This window comes from Pelophylax lessonae, assembly GCF_965119305.1.
Source record: "Pelophylax lessonae genome assembly, chromosome: 2".
Classification (NCBI taxonomy): domain Eukaryota; kingdom Metazoa; phylum Chordata; class Amphibia; order Anura; family Ranidae; genus Pelophylax; species Pelophylax lessonae.
In genome coordinates this window covers 100460766-100477383 of record NC_138769.1, presented here as the reverse complement: position 1 = coordinate 100477383, position 16618 = coordinate 100460766, and the positions used below count along the sequence as shown (strand labels likewise).

Here is a 16618-nt window from a genome sequence, read left to right as displayed (position 1 = left end):
AGCGAAGAAAACGTTTGTGCCCAACATGTTGGTATATGAAGGTAAGCGCATCCTTGAAATAAATGCCACTACCGTGCGAATGGACTCCATCCGGAATTTCTGAACCCGCACAAAGCGGTTCAGAGACTTGAGGTCCAAGATTGGGCGGACCTTGCCTTCCTTCCAGGAACAGTAAACAGATTTGAAACAAAAGCCTTGAAAACATTCTGATTCTGGAACCGGCACAATGAGTCCATTTGCCAAAAGGTCCTGCACCGCCCCATAAAGACCCTGCAGCTGATCACGAGATGTGGGTTGGAAGGAAAGAACCTTGCCGGAGGCAAGGACCGAAACTCATTCTTGTAACCGGACCGAATCAACTCGTACACCCATTTGACCTGAATGAGCAAGGTCCAAGGGTCCGGAAAGACAGACGTCCCTCCACCCCAGATATGGGTGAGGGCGCACCCCTCCAACAGAGCCCGCTTTTGACTTACCAGTCCAGGGTCTCTTGGAGCCACCTGCGAAGGTACGGGTGGATCTCGAACCCTTGTCCTGAGATCTAGTCGGACGAAAGGGCCGCTTGTGAGACGAGAAAAAGGAGGACAACGTTTACGACCGAGGTTCCTTGCCCTTAGCAACTTGCGGAAGAAAAGTAGTCTTACCTCCTGTAAGACCTTTAATGATCTCCTCCATAGAGGCACCGAACAAAACGGTCTCCTACAAAAGAGAGATCAGTCAATACCTTTTTAGAAGCCTGGTCACCCGGCCAGTGCTTCAACCATATCATGAGGCGAAGGATCACCGCCGTCACAGATGCTCTGCCAGCCAAAGGGGCCGCATCCTAGGATGTGTCACAAATAGGCTTGTGACGGTATCAGATTTTCATGCTGCGATTAATTGATTAGGGTTTTGCCACGGTATACGGTATTATCACGGTATTCTATTATTAAATTTAAATTATTAAATTTCCACCTCACTTCAATTTCATTGCTGAATTTAGGGGCTTTGGTTCACTTATGCACATTATTATATAGTCAGTCAGTACAGACTCTGTGAACCAGGCCTAAAATAGGTCATCAAGCAGTGTCTGGCCTAACTGGTGATAACTGGTCCTGGCGCTCGGCTCCGATCCGATGGCCTGGTCATTAAGAGGGCAAATCCTTGTGGTCAAGAAGTGGTTAAACCTGAAGGAGGTGTTGTTTATAAATTACTTTACTATCGCTTTAGGCCTGGTTCACATGTATGCGGGTTGGTGGTTCACATGTATGCGGGTTGGTGGTTCACATGTATGCGGGTTGGTGGCCCACATTTGCACAGGCATAGCAGCCCATTGATGTGAATGGGCTTGAGCTGCTATGCCTGCGTTTTCAGATGAAAAAAGGTGCATGCAGAATTTAAAAAAATGCAGTGGCCATGAAATCCATCCTTCTTTTGCACCATGCGACTTACCTGCCTTTGCTGCACACGCAAACTGTTTTTAAATGCCGTGCCCACGTATACAAAAAATGCAGAAAGCTTGCCAGAGCAGGAACTGCAGGTTAGTCGCATGGTGCAAAAGCAGGATGGATTTCAAGGCCACTGAATTTTAAAAAAATGCTGCATGCACCTTTTTTCTGCGGAAAATGAGGGCATAGCAGCTCGTTCAAATCAATGGGCTGCTATGCCTGTGCAAATGTGGGCCGCCAACCCGCATACATGTGAACCGCCAAACCGCATACATGTGAACCAGGCCTAAAGCAATAGTAAAGTCATTAATAGATAAAAACACCGGTCCTCCTGCAGGTTTAACCACTTCTGGATCGCAAGGATTTGCCCCTTTAAAGACCAGGCCATCGGATCAGAGCGCCAGGACCAGTTATCACCAGGTAGGCCAGACACTGCTTGATGGCTATATAATAATGTAATGTGGGCTGCTATGCGTGTGTGTGTGTGTATATATATATATATATATATATATATATATATATATATATATATATATATATATATATATATATATATATATTAGAGCTGCACGATTCTGGCCAAAATGAGAATCACGATTTTTTAGCTTGGAATAAAGATCACGATTCTCTGTGTAACAAAAAAAAAAAAAATTGGGATAACTTTACTGTTACGTTTTTTTTTTTTTTATTCATTAAAGTCTATTAATTGCGTTTGAAAGACTGCTGCGCAAATACAGTGTGACATAAAATATTACAACAATCGCCATTTTTTTTCTGTAGGGTCTCTGCTAAAAATATATAAAATGTTTGGGGGTTCGAAGTACTTTTCTAGCAAAAAAAAAAACTGATTTTAACTTGCAAGCAACAAGTGTCAGAGAAAGGTCCAGTCTTTAAGAGGTTAAACTTCCTTTCTCCCTGGCAGAGGGAAGGAAAAGATACAATGTAAACATTTTTGTTTATAGTTACTGGGAGAGCTGTGTGAGTGAATGAGTCATCCAGCTCACTGAAATGTATCAATTCACAAGTCAGACCCAGGAGCAGAGAAACTCGGTATTTTAAAAATGCCACAATAACAATACCGTGGCTATGCAATACCGCGATATATCGAATTACCGAAAACCGGCATATGTCTAGTCACAAATGTACTGTAGCCCCTGAATCAACTGATCAGCCAGCTCAGGAGGATGTTGATCCCCTTCCAGATCATGGCGTAAGATTTTTTTTTTTTCCTATTCCGTTAAAGTCTGGGATACCAAAGGTGATAGCAAACACCGGCCTTACCTTTTCACCGTGACGGGTTCAATTTTATCAGACCAGAGCCTCAGCTCTCTTGTCCACAGGGTCCTGAAAGGACAGGGAATCCTCCATCAGTAAAAGTGTGGCCTTATTCAACCTGGGAGTCCACTGTTGGTGGAACCGTCAGCTTTTTCAAGAGAGACTTCTCAAAGGGATATCTCCTACTGAAATGCTTAGGTATTCCAACCATGCGTTTCAGGGATCCCCACTGACTAGCGACAATCTCGTCAAAAAAAGGCAGGAAAGGAAAACACCTTAGCCACCTTGGATGATCTATGGGTGTCAAACTGCACCAGTATAACCGACTCAGCATCAGCTGAGTCCTCCAACTTTAAAGTTTCTTGCATGAACACAATCAGTGCCTCCACCAGTGCCTTTTCATGCGTGGCTGCAGTGGAAGAGGAAGTGGAAGAGGATTCAGCCTCACTGTTAGAGATCTCAGGGTGCGTGGAAGCAGACCCAGTGGGTTGACTCCCGTCCGGAGCGGCCAAATTCACCTCATACTCCGAGGAGGCAGGGGATGCAGATGAAGGCGGGGCGCTTCTTGCCAGGCCACTTTTACAGAGCCATATCAACCTTTGACAGGAGTGACTGCAGGGCCACCGTCATGGCCGCCAGGGCAGACAGACCCCCGAGGGTGCCTTAGCTTCTGAGTGTGGGTGAGGTGGTGATACTCGCTCCAGGTGCTCCACGATTAAATCACAGGTCGCACTGTATACAAAGAAAAAATTTTTTTTTGCAAAAATATAAAACCCCCTTCACACCACTACCACTGTGGTATTACAGGGATCAGCGCACCAGCAGCGCTGCTATAGCAGAGAAAGAGCTATATACCAGCAGGGACTCCCCACCATACTCTTAGAGCTGAATACAAAGCGCAGAATGCCTGCCACGCTGCAATCAGAAAGGAAGAGGAAGCGCTGACACTGTCACTAGAGGCCCCGCTGCACGTCACAGCTCCAGACTTCAAGAAAATGGCTGCCGCATTGACTATAATGGGAAACTCCAAAAACATGGACACCGAGGCTGAATACAGCCATCCACAACAAAATGGCGGCTCCGCAACCAGGACCCCACTGGACCTGAGGTACTTGTAGTCCACCAGGGGGGAGCCCCCACAGGGACCCCCCACACAGCCATTGCTGCAGGCACACCAGCAAGGAGCCGCCAGCGGTCCGCTCCCACCGATCTCCAGCCTATCACCAAAAAAGGGACACACCTCCCCCAGAAATGCCCATGTAACCCAGAGGGGGACTAAGGGGGAAGAGGGCGGCAGGTGAGGGCAATCATTACAGGGGAACCCCACCAGTGTGGGGGGGGGGGGGGACATGAGGGAAGGAAGGGCACAGAAGGGGCCCTACAAACCCGAGGAAGGGCCCGTGTCCACCCCAGCATTCCCCAGAGAAAAGAGGGGGGGGGGAGGGACACTACTCACCACAGTGGTCACCACTTCTGGCAGGAACCAAGTGGGCACCACTCCTCGCAGTCCACCGCATCATCTTGGAATGGGGGTGCTACGGCCAGAGATATGTTGAGACTCTGCTCGTGACCAGGGCTATGCGTCCTTGCGAGGTGTTCCACTCGCCGGCCAGCCCCCGTCCAGTGGGGCTATGTCACGGCCAACCTAGCGTGGAGCTAATACTTGGCTCACGCTCGCAGGCCAGACTGGGAAGACCGTAAAGGGCCATACACACTATAAGATTTTCTGAAGACTTTTTCCTTCAGATTTACCTTTTCTATGTAGTGCAAGGGCCTGCCAGATTGCATACAAATTGAAAGTGTTTAGGTTTGACCTTATATTATATGGTTTTGGTAAATCTAAAGGAAAAAGTCTTCAGAAAATCTTAGAAAGTGTATGGCCCATTAGGATCTATGATATTCAGTGCGTCGTCCAGTCAGGCGATTGCTATTTTCTGCTCCTGTGTGAACTACAAAAGGAAGAAAAAAAATGTCAATTTAAAAAGGAAAAAATGTCAGGACTAGGCAGAAAAAAACTAAAGTCCTATAGCAGGAAGTGAGGGTATACCCCTTGGGACTGCCTCCAGGGCATAGCTAGATCTGTTTCCGCCTAGTCCTACTCCTGAAGAGAGAGCAGCATAAGCCCAAGGGTCTAAGAAGATATGGAGCTGTATCCATCAGTGAACGAAAGAGAAATACTGATTTTAACTTGTAAGCAACATATGTCAGAAAAAGGCTTATGCTCCAAGGGGTTAAGAAATGCCATGCAGAAGTTGCTGGAGCACATGCATGTAGACAGGAAGCCATCTGCCAGCAATAGTGTTGTGTTGAGTCCCAATACCAAATACTTTGTGCACAGAGCTTCCATGTTCTTCCTGTGTTTATCCATGTTGGCGTTGCTTTTCATTTAAAAATACATGCTGATAGGTTAAACAAACCATTAGGAAGGAGATAAAAAAAAAACTGCTGCAGGTATGAAGAGCTGACACCTAGGAGGTACCTGCAGGTATGAAGAGCTGACACCTAGGAGGTACCTGCATATACCCAGAGCCACCACTACCTTCCTGACATGGCATAATGCCAGCAGATCTGATGTTCTGATGCTTCTGTATAGCTAAGCCTTCACACATTCCTATTGGCCAATCACTGCAGGAAACTTCAAAACTTTCCGCAAAGACCAACATTCAATCACGACAGGAGTATTTAGGAGGACAACTTAAGTAGGTGAACCAGCATGTTTGATTTTTATTCCAATCTCTGAGTATCTATACGACTACTGATCTTCCTCATGCATGCCATAGTGTGCAGGAACCAAACGTCATATGTCCCAGACATCAGTCTTTTGACACTTCTAATTTGCTTAGAAAAGATCCTCACAGAGATTTCTCAGCAATGGAGTGTAATAAAGTGGATATTTCATAGGTGTCTATGGGAGACAAATGGCCAACACAGTGACAGCATGGTATACAAAAACTGACACTTTCATACTCCTGTCCTGTAGCTCCTTTACAGGCAGAGCAAAAACTGATATATTTGATAAAGGCTACTGACTATGGGGAGAAATCTTTGGTCTGCACACTTGCTGCAAGAATTGGTCCCCAACACTCCTTGTCTGGTGTTTAATTCATTTCATAGTATAGAAAATGCAACAGAAAACAAAAAAAAAAAAATGGACCGTTGAACCAGTCCAGTGCCTCCAAGGAGGACAGAAAGAGTTAAGAATTTTAACAGAGGGATCTCATTGTTGGAGTGTCCATGATATAAGCAAACGGAAGCAGATTCAGACCAGCAGCTTCCACCTAGAACTATACCTGTTGGGTAGACTGACAAAATGCATCATCATCCAGAATGTATTCTTCCTTGGAGTCTTTGGCTGCAATTTCATCTAGTCAGCCTGCAAGTAAGAGTTTAGCCCCAAACATCCTGTTCCAAGGTGACAACCCTCACTTCTGTGCTCCTTTAGAATAGCAGCGTTATCACCTACCCATTAACACTTGCTCCCCAAGTGGAATATTTTGTGGTGTGATGATGCACAGTAGCAACTTATCTATTTTCAGTTCCAACTAATCATCCTCAGCCCTCAAAAAGGCAAGGCTGGCTGTTTCCAGGTCACTGCTAAGAGTCCCATGCCCGCCTAGGATGTGTGTGCAAAAACAGGAAAGCAGCCACAAACATATGCACAGTGCATGATCAAAATAATAAAAAAAAAAAAAAAACACAAACTGATCAAATATTAATACCAACACTGTTACTGTTGCTTTGATTTCACTGCACACTGAGCTTTTCCCAGTGTGCATTAGAAGGTGCTGCAAGTCAGATAAAGCCCACTTCTATTTCCTGCCTGGATGACTATCCCCAGCCCTTTCATTCACTGGATTTCAGTTTTGTCAATCATGGAGGCTATGCATCATATAGAAGTATTACCTAAGGTAAGGTGCTGTCTTCAGGAAGCCATGTACAGCCCTTCCCACCAGCAGCCATGATCTGCCTGCAGATCACTCCTTCATGATACTCCACACAGGCGTGACGGAGTGTGCATGCTTTTTTTGCACATTTCCATGTGCCCCACTTAAGGCAGCCCAATAATTTCAACAGGCTGCATTCTGTGAGAGAAATGGGCAAATGGAATGCTTGACAAATTTGAACAATTTACCATGTGTTTCAGGGTGCGTTAACAAGATGCATGGGGGGTGCCAGTAAGAATTAATGGCACTGCTGCACCTTCTGATAAGGGCAGTATGTTTTCCTGCACTGGGGGGGGGGGGGGGGGGGGAGCACACAGTTTTGTGCATATCCCCTACAATACATAGGTGTGAACGAAGCCGCAAACATCTCTCCGGATGCAAAAATCCAAACAAAAAGAACTACAATGTAATAATTTACAAAGGTCACCATAATAATAGGCGACCTGTGAGGCGACCTGGTCGCCTCACAGGTCGCCTTCCATAGGGAAGCTGCGGACCCGTTCTAATAGGAGCGACACAAGTCGTTCTGACTTAGAAAAAGGGTCCGGAGCTTCTTTGGGGCGACCCGGAGCGACCGTTATAGACTTCAATGTTATGAAGTCCGTGCCAGCCGCTCCGAGGTCGCGGCGCGCTGCTCGCACCACGACCTCGGAGGTCGCCCCGGGAAGTAGCGTTGCATGTATGTGAACGGGGCCTTAGACTCCATTCACACTGCCGTGACTTGTCAGGCAACTTGTGTGCCCTCAAGTCGCCCCAAGTCGCTTGACATAACAAATGCAATGTAAATCAATGAGAGCCATCTTAATTGGCACTACTGAAGTCGCTCCGACTTCAGAAAAGGGTCCTGTACTACTTTGAGGCGACTTGTATCCGACATGTGCCAATAGACTTCAATGGGAGTCGCCTCCAAATCAGATCCTTATCTTATTTGAAGTGACTTGTGATCCGACTTTCCAGGAAGAAGGAAAATTAACCAGGCATTCCCCACATTGCAGCCATGCCTACAGTTCCTATATACCATTATCTCTGCCTGGTCTGTGTGAGTGGCACTGGTGGACACTGATAAGTGGCACTGATACATGGTACTGGTGGGCAGTGGCACTGGTGGACACTGATTCGTGGCACTGGTGGAAACTTAGTGTGAGGAAAGGGATATGCAGTGTAGTTAGGGTACTATATACCACTATAGTTAGATTCAATAATCTAGTTTCTGTAGGAAAAGTGTTAAGTGTCAGGGTGACCGTAGTGTAGTTTAGGGTGAACTGACTCTGACTGCTATGCCAGGGTGACAGAACTCATCCATGTCAGGGTGACCGCCATAAGAAAAAGATCATTTTCCTTAGAATTATTAGTAGAGCAGGGATGGGGCTCCGCTCCTTTTACACCTGGGCGTTTTTGTTTCAGGAGTTTATTGGGCTTTTTTGTGGACGTCTTTGGAGGCAGGCATGACATCTGAACTTCTGTGTAGGGGTATATATACACACACACACACACACACACACACGTATATATACACATATAGGTGTGAAAGGAGCGGAACCCTATCCCTGCGCTACTGAAATGATTTGCAGGGATGGCGTTACCCTCCTTTCACACGTGTGTGTGTGTGTGTGTGTGTGTGTGTGTGTGTGTGTGTGTGTGTGTGATATATATATATATATATATACACACACACACACACACACACCTATATGTGTATGTAGTGTGAACCGGCTCTTATAGATGGGAAGCATAATGCCAACACACTCTTATGGCCCATACACACAATCAGAAAATCGTATGATAATCTGATCGTTAGTACACAGCTTTCGAGAGCCGATCACAACACTTTATTAGAAATTATCTGATGGGACAAGAATAAAAAAAATTCTCATACGATACCAGATCGTAGGATTTTCATTTAATTAGTACAGTTGTTCGAAAAAAAAAATACAAATATGCTACAACACATTACATCACTTCCGAATTTTTATTCTGTCGTACTAGAATTTTTGGAATTTTAGTAAATTCATCATTTTCAAAATGAGACAAGCAGGCAAAAAATAAAAAATAAATGATCATTCGTCCGATAACATAATGGTGTGTACCAGGCATTATGAAGCAGCAGTCAGGATAGAAAACTGAATTCTGATAGTCGATGCACTTTTCAGAATAAGCCTGTTTATCCATGTCACGGGACAAAGTAACCTATACTGAGTACATTACAAATTATCTATAAATATTTCCATCTCATCACCAACATACCGTTTTCCGCTTAGATGAAAAGGTAGCAGTCACGTCAGTGATTTCTGGCAGGCTGCTATGTGTTACCAACCATAGCAAGATACAACAGGATGAAGTGACCTAGACTGAAAACTTTACAGATAATATTATTTTACTGATCATGATATCCACTCCCCTCCACACAGGGATCCCTTACCTGAAACCTGAATGGGAAACAGATCAGGGAACTGGTTGGTACAGTTCTGTACATCCCCCTTGTATCATGGGATAAGGTGACCTCACCATCCAGCCATCTTCAAGATTGCCCACTTAAAGACCAGGCCTATTTCTGTCACTTGTTATTTACAAGTTAAAAATCAGTATTTTTTGCTAGAAAATTACTTAGAACCCCCCAAACATTATATTTTTTTTTTAGTAGAGACCCTAGAGAATAAAATGGAGATCGCTCCAATACTTTATGTCACACCGTATTTGCGCAGCGGTCTTCCAAACGGAATTTTTTTGGAAAAAAAAAAATTTTTTCCAATTAAAAAAAAAAAAAAAAAAAAAAAAGTGTAAGAAAACAGTAAAGTTGGCCTAATTATTTCTATAATGTTAAGGAGACGTTACGCAGAGTAAATAGATACCCAACATGTCATGCTTCAAAATTGCGCACGCTCGTGGGATGGCAACAAACATTGGTATTTAAAAATCTCCATAGGCGACCTTTTAAAAACTTCTACAGGTTACAAGTTTAGAGTTACAGAGGAGGTTTAGGGCTTGAACTATTGCTCTCACTCGAGCAATCGCAACAATACCTCACATATGTGGTTTGAACACCGTTTACATATGTGGGCACTACCTGCTTATGCGTTCGCTTCTGCGAGCGAGCTCAGAGGGACTGGGCACTTGAATTTTTTATTTTACCTTTTAGTTTTACACTGTCCCTTTAAAAAAAAAAAAAAAAATGGTCATTTTTATTCCTATTACAAAGGAATGTAAACATCCCTTGTAATAGAAATAAGCATGACAGGTCCTCTTTAATGGGAGACCTGGGGTCAAAAAGACCTCACATCTCACATCTACCACTTAAAAGCAAAAAAAAAGTCTTTTTTTTTTTCTGCCCTTTAAGGCCGTGAGGAGGAAGCAACATATGACGTTGTTCCGGTGTTCCCTGAAAAAACCCTACCCGTGAAAATTCCCTACCCTCGTCACTTCCGGTGCACCTACCTCATGGAACAGCTGAGCAGCTTACCAGTGCGCATGCTCACAGCTCCAGAGGGTATGGAATTCTCTCGGGGTAGGGTTTTTTAACGTTACAACGCATCAGCTGTTGCCGCGGGTACATTAAATCATCTCCGCTGCAACATTAAATCATCTCCGCTCCTACCCCTGTGACTTCCCTGATCTCGGCTACTAAATCTCCGTGATTTATATTTTCATACACCTGCCGCTTTTACATTTAGTTGCCGAGATCAGGGAAGTCACAGGGGTAGGAGCGGAGATGATTTCATGAACCCGCGGCAACAGCTGATTCGGTGTAACGTTACAAAACACTACCCCATGAAAATTCCCTACCCTCCGGAGCTGTGAACATGCGCACTGGTAAGCTGCTCAGCTGTTCCATGACGTATGTGCAGAGGAAGTGACGAGGGTAGGGAATTTTCACGAGGTATGGTTTTTTAACGTTACACCGGTCCTCTAAGGCCATAGAGTTGAGTGGGGGCCATCTTGCCCTCACTCGACTTCCTGCCTAGGACCTGAAAGGACTGGATCGTTTTTCTCGCTACCGACCGCTCCGGAAAGCTGGGAAAATGTCCGGGAAGCGGCGGGAAGAGGGTGGGCACCTCTCCCGCCACCCATAAAAGTGATCCCGCGGTACCACTTTTATGTGAAAGAGGACCGCCAGCCATGAAGAAAAATACCAGGGTTATGGCAGCTATCTGCTGCTAGAACACCAGTACTTAACGTCAAAGTACCGACGTAAATGCAAGGTGGGCGGTCCGGAAGTGATTAGGAAGAATACAAATAATGACCCCATTGGACATCACATCACTGGTCCTGCAAAAGGCAATCTGACAGCCAACACTGTGTTAGCCTTCCATCAGTACAGCAGCAGTCAATCAGGGGAGAAGAGTTTTTAAAAGGTTGCTATGGGATATGGTGACCCCTGAATGCCGAGCTCTGGGTACCATCCACCTGAATCAGAAAGGGACCCAGAAGAGGAGAGGAGTTCTCATGGGTTATGGCACATTCCTGTCATAGGATGCATTGATCTATCCTTCTAGATGAGAATATTACACCTTAATCTCTTCCATCTCGCTATGCCCCTTTGATTATAAAAGAGACCTGCTAAATCTAAAAAGACTAAGTCCCCTGTCACACTTGTACAACCTAAACGTGACGTGACTTTGATGTGACTTGAAGTAACGCCTGTGTAATCTTGAGGTGTATGGATGTCAGGTTGCATCAAAGTCGGACCAAAAGTAGTGAAAAGACTACTATGAAGTCGCAATGATATGAATGGTACTCATTGGAAATCATGGGGTACAACTTATGTGGCTCTGTAGTCCCAAGTTGCAGGACACATCGCACAAGTGTGAAAGGGGCCCTATCGTTCATGATCAAGTAGACTAGGCCATTTATAACGATTGGGTCAAATCAGAAGAGATTTTCACCCCTCTGAAAATCATTGCTAAACTTTATCCAGTGGAAAGAGTTGCCAAAAAATGTGAACTGGTCTTAAACATCTCCCTGTACTAAATGAAGATGTTCCTTCATTTAAAAGGTTCAGCAGATAGGAATTTTGAGATTTTTTTTTAACCACTTAAGGACCAGGCCTATTTCTGACCCTTGTTTAAAAGTGAAAATCATTTTTTTTTTTTCCTAGAAAATTTCTCAGAAGCCCCAAACATTATATATATTCTTTTTAGCAGAGACCCTAGAGAATAAAATGGAGATTGTTGTAATATTTTTTTATCACACCATATTTGTGCAGCGGTCTTACAAATACTTTTGTGCTATAAACAAAAAAATGAGCGACAATTTTGAAAAAATAATATTTTTCATATTTTTTTTATATGAAGTTCCCCAAAAAAAAAAAATTTAAAAATCAAATTTTAAAATTTTAGGCCAATTTGTTTTCTGCTACATATGTTTGGTAAAAAAAAAAAAAAACATCGCAAAAAGCGTATTTTGATTGGTTTGCGCAAAAGTTATTGCGTTTACTAAGGGAAAGATTTTTGTAATTTTTTTTTTTTTTTTAAATGAGTAATGGCGGCGATCTGCAATTTTTTTTGCAGGACTGCAACATTGCGGCGGACAGATCGGACCCTTGACTGACATTTTTGACACTTTTGGGGGTACCAGTGACAATACTACAGTAATCAGTGATATACATATGCACTGTTACTGTAAAAATGACTGGCAGGGAAGGGGTTAACTTTATTGGTGATGCAGGGGTTAAGTGTGTCCCTAGGGGCGTGCTTCTAACTGTGGGGGGGGCATGGCTAGTGATGTAACCACAGAGACATAAGATCCTACATAGCAGGATCGTATGATCTTTGCAGTTAGATCAGGGAGAATGACAGGCGGCTTTGTTTACATCAGCCGCCTGCCTTTCTCCCTCTCCACGGGGAGATTGGGAGTGACCGGCGGACATCGGGTCCGCCAGTCACACGCGCGGACTTCTTAGGGAACGAGCGGGGGCAGGAGCGCGCCTCCGGCAGCGAGCGCTTGCCCCCCTAAAGGCTCTCAGGCTAGCGACATAGTACTACGTCACTTTGCCTGTACGGGGCTGACCGCCGCAGTAAATGGTCGTGCGGCGGTTGGCAAGTGGTTAAGGCCGTTGGGAGGAAGCGATGTATTGACGTCGCTCCAGTCTTCCAAGGCCATAAGAGTCGAGGGGGGGGCCATCTTGCCCTCACTCGACTTCTTGCCTAAGAGGAGAGTGGAGCAGATAGTTTTCCCCACTACCACTGGCTCCGGAAAGCAGGGAAAACAACCGGGAAACGGCAGGAAAGTGGGGGGGGCATCTCTCCCATTGTCCATAAAAGGTGATGCCGCAGTGAATCTGCTGCTGGGACCACCCTTATGTTAAAGTGGACCGCCCGCAGTTTAAAAAAAAAAAAAATACCTGATAGCTGCCATAACCCCGGTATTTAACGTCAAAGTACCGACGTAAATACACGGTGGGAGCGGTCCGGAAGTGGTTAAGGCTGTCTTTACACTTCCAGGCCCAGCTCTGCAACCAGATACTGCTGCAATTTCTGTTTACCAAATTGCAGCTAACTGGACTAGGGCAATAAACAACCATTATGTTCCTGTATTTTAGGACTGTACTTTGGCAGCGAGTTCCTTCAACATGCACATAAGCTTATGGCTCAAAGCCTGGTCATCGAAAGCTGCCTGTTAAAGATGCCTCACAAATATGTCCAAGGAGAACTCCTCTTTTGTGAGGCACTTGACAAAGTCAATAAAGATGCAACAAGGAGGAATATGCTTTCCCACAGAGGAAAGTTCTAAAATCTCCCTCCTTAGGGGTCTCCTCAATACACAGAGCACCTCAATGGTCCACTGTGTTGGTCTACCACAAAAATACATTTATGTTTTTGGTTGTAACATGACAAAATGTGGAAAATTTTAAGGGTTGTGAATACTTTTTCCAGGCACTGTATATTAGAGAACAGTAATATTAGATGGGCTCTTATTGGTTGTCATAGGTGTCGGCACTTTGCAGAACAAGTCTGTATGCTTGTTACAGAATACGGCAATCTATTCCTCTGGATGAGAATACACGTGACCTGATCATTTCCATAAGTCATCGGTTAATTACTCCTTACTGATAGCAATCCTGTATCTGTCACTTTATTAGGAAGTGGTAGTCAGGGAGAAGGGTTCTGATTGGTTGCTATGAGTTAAAGCACTTTGCAGAATAGGTCTGTACATCCCTGTCACATCTCAGCAATTTCCCCAATAGATGGAGATCCTATGTGTGATGCATTACTAAGAAACAGTGAACTCCGGGATTGGGGTTCTGATTGGCTGCAATAGTGGACAGAACTTTAGGTCCTATAAATATTCTTACAGTGCAGTGCAACCAAAAATGACCATAAAAAGTAATAGAATAAAAGTATATTAATAAAAAATGTTCTGTATCTTCAAAGTTTTTTTTTTTAAAACAAACCAGAAATCAACCCAAAAAAAAAAAAACAAAGTCCATGTGTAAATAAAAAATGCAATAAGAGCGATCCATCGCAGTGTTCTTCAATCACTTAATGACACCGAAAAGTGCACACCGCCGCCGGCTGGGAAAAAAAAATCTGCTCACCTCACAGAGGAGATCAATCAGCTTTGTATATTAACACTACTGCAATCTCCTGCTAGGATCTCTTCTCTTTGCATCTGGCTCTGCAAGCTCCTCTTACTGCTCTGCAAACCTCATGCAAATACAAAAGCAGACTACATAGTGCTCTCCATTTGAACAAAGTTTATTAAAAGCCCCCATATAAAAAAAAAAAATAATCACAAAATATAAAATCAAAAGCGCTTGTAATTCCATTCACATTCGTCTGCTCACAACTCGGCACAGATCGCGGTGGCTACGTGACATCACAGGCTCGGCTCCTCCCTCCTATACGCATATCACCCAATCACTGGGCTTCTTCAGTACCCCTGTTAAAGGATACAGCGATCTATCCCCCTCTACATGGAACTAATCGACATGTGATCCATTTCCACATGTCATCATATCAATGACCCCTCCAGATGGAGATCCTGTATCTGATACTTTATTAGGAAGCAGTACAGTCAGAGAGATGGGTTATGACTAGTTGCTATGGGTTACGGCACTTTACAGAATAAGTCTGTACATTCCCGTCACAGGATGCAATGATCTTTTCTTCTAGATGAAAAGATTACAAAATTATTAACATTTCCCCTGGTCATATTAATGTGGTTGTAAACCCACTTTAAAGACTTACCTATAGGTGCTATAAATATCTCCTAAACTTGCACCGTTTAGGAGATATTTACATTGCATGCAGCCGATAACGTCATCAGCGCATGCGCTCTGAAGGAATAGCCACCTGTGCCGTTCCTTCAGAGCGCAGTGACGTGAACGGCGGCGTGATGTAATCGCGCCTCCGGCCAATCAGATGGCCGGTAGACGCGAACAAGGAAAGTTTACTTCCTCTTTAATTCATCTTTCAGATAGACATACTATATTAGGAAACAGCAATATCAGATGGTTTATGATTGGTTGCCATAGGTGACGGCACTACACAGAACAAGCCTGTTACAGCGATAAATCCCTCTAGATGAGAGCATTATAGATGACACTTGGTCATGCCGCCTCCTCGGGCCGCCACTGTCTGCTGTGGCTTACAGCACATCGGCCACAACTGTCTGCTGTGGCTTACAGCACATCGGCCACAACTGGCTGCTGTGGCTTACAGCACATCGGCCCCAACTGGCTGCTGTGGCTTACAGCACATTGGCCACAACTGGCTGCTGTGGCTTACAGCACATCGGCCACAACTGGTTGCTATGGCTTACTGCTCCTTAGCCACAACTGGTTGCTATGGCTTACAGCACATCGGCAACAACTGGTTGCTGTGGCTTACAGCACATCGGCAACAACTGGTTGCTGTGGCTTACAGACCTTTTCTGTATCACATAGTAACCAGTCATAACCAAAATGCTTTAACCCATAGCAAACAGTCATAACCCCTTTGAGGTCACCTGGTTGCTATGGGTTACAGTACTTTGGTTCCATCGGGTACTATTGGTTGTCACACCCTGCTGAAGAAGTGTGCACATCTCTGTCACAGGATGAAGTGATGTATTCTTCTAGAGAAACTTATAAATACTTGTAATCATTGCCACTGGTCACCCCCCTTTAGATAGAGATCCTATGGTATGTGACACTATCAGTAGTGAGGGGGGAAGGGTTCTGACTGGTTGCTATAGGGGACAGCCCTATACAGAACAAGCCTGGTATTATGGGATAAGTGACCCCTCCATCCAGCCATCCTCAGTATGAGAACAATACAAATGGTGACCCCATTGCTGACCACTGGTCCCCTGTAGGAGGCGCCCTGACAGCGGACACTGTGTGTTGGCCTAGTACTGCAGCAGCCATGTCGGGAGGGTTCTCAGGGGTTGCCATGGGTTACAGCACTCTGCAGTCTCAAGCAGGACATGGGATAAGGTGACCCCTGAATGTTATGCCCCCCCCCCCTTACCTCATAGCGCTCCCAGGCTCAGGGCAGGCGGCTCCGGTCACACATCGCCCCCCGCCGTCTCGCTCCCTTCGCTGGCAGCTCTGGTGTGTGGAAGAATCAGAGCGCCCCTCACCCACAGCGCCTCCTCCCAGCCATTCACTGACGCCGCACCTCAGGCGGCCAATCGGACACGCCGCTGGCCACGCCCTCTTTCCCACCCCTCCACCTATAAGGCAGCTCGATGCATTCTTAGCGTAGATGCGGCAAGGAGCTGTGACGTCATCACTCATGAGCCCGGGAGACGGGCCTGCGACGGCCGCCGACTGGTAGCCATTTCTAGTCAGGGAGGCAGAATTTTACGGCACCTCTCGCTGTCAGGATAGGCAACGTTCAGTGTCGTGGAGCGCGCTAACAGCACCGGAATCCTCTTGGTTCTTTTAGAAAAGGAGCGTTGGACTTGGCTTACGTTCTATTATATTTGCGAAATGAAAATAATAACGAGCCTGGGTAATATTTTTAAAATCCTTGTGCCCTGCTAAAATGGGAA

General features: G+C 45.1%; 1 protein-coding gene across 3 annotated transcripts in view; it reads right to left on the bottom strand.

Annotated features, from left to right (window-relative positions):
- Positions 1-16254, bottom strand: part of ITSN1 (intersectin 1) — a 348624-nt gene extending 332370 nt beyond the window's left edge. For 2 of the 3 annotated variants that reach the window (XM_082244893.1, XM_082244894.1), the window contains exon 1: positions 16093-16253. The gene's annotated coding sequence lies outside the window, so the exon portion shown is untranslated. Of the gene's footprint in view, positions 1-16092 lie in introns of all 3 variants that reach the window. The other variant, XM_082244896.1, reaches the window with a different exon arrangement.
- Between the last annotated feature and the right edge of the window lie 364 nt (positions 16255-16618).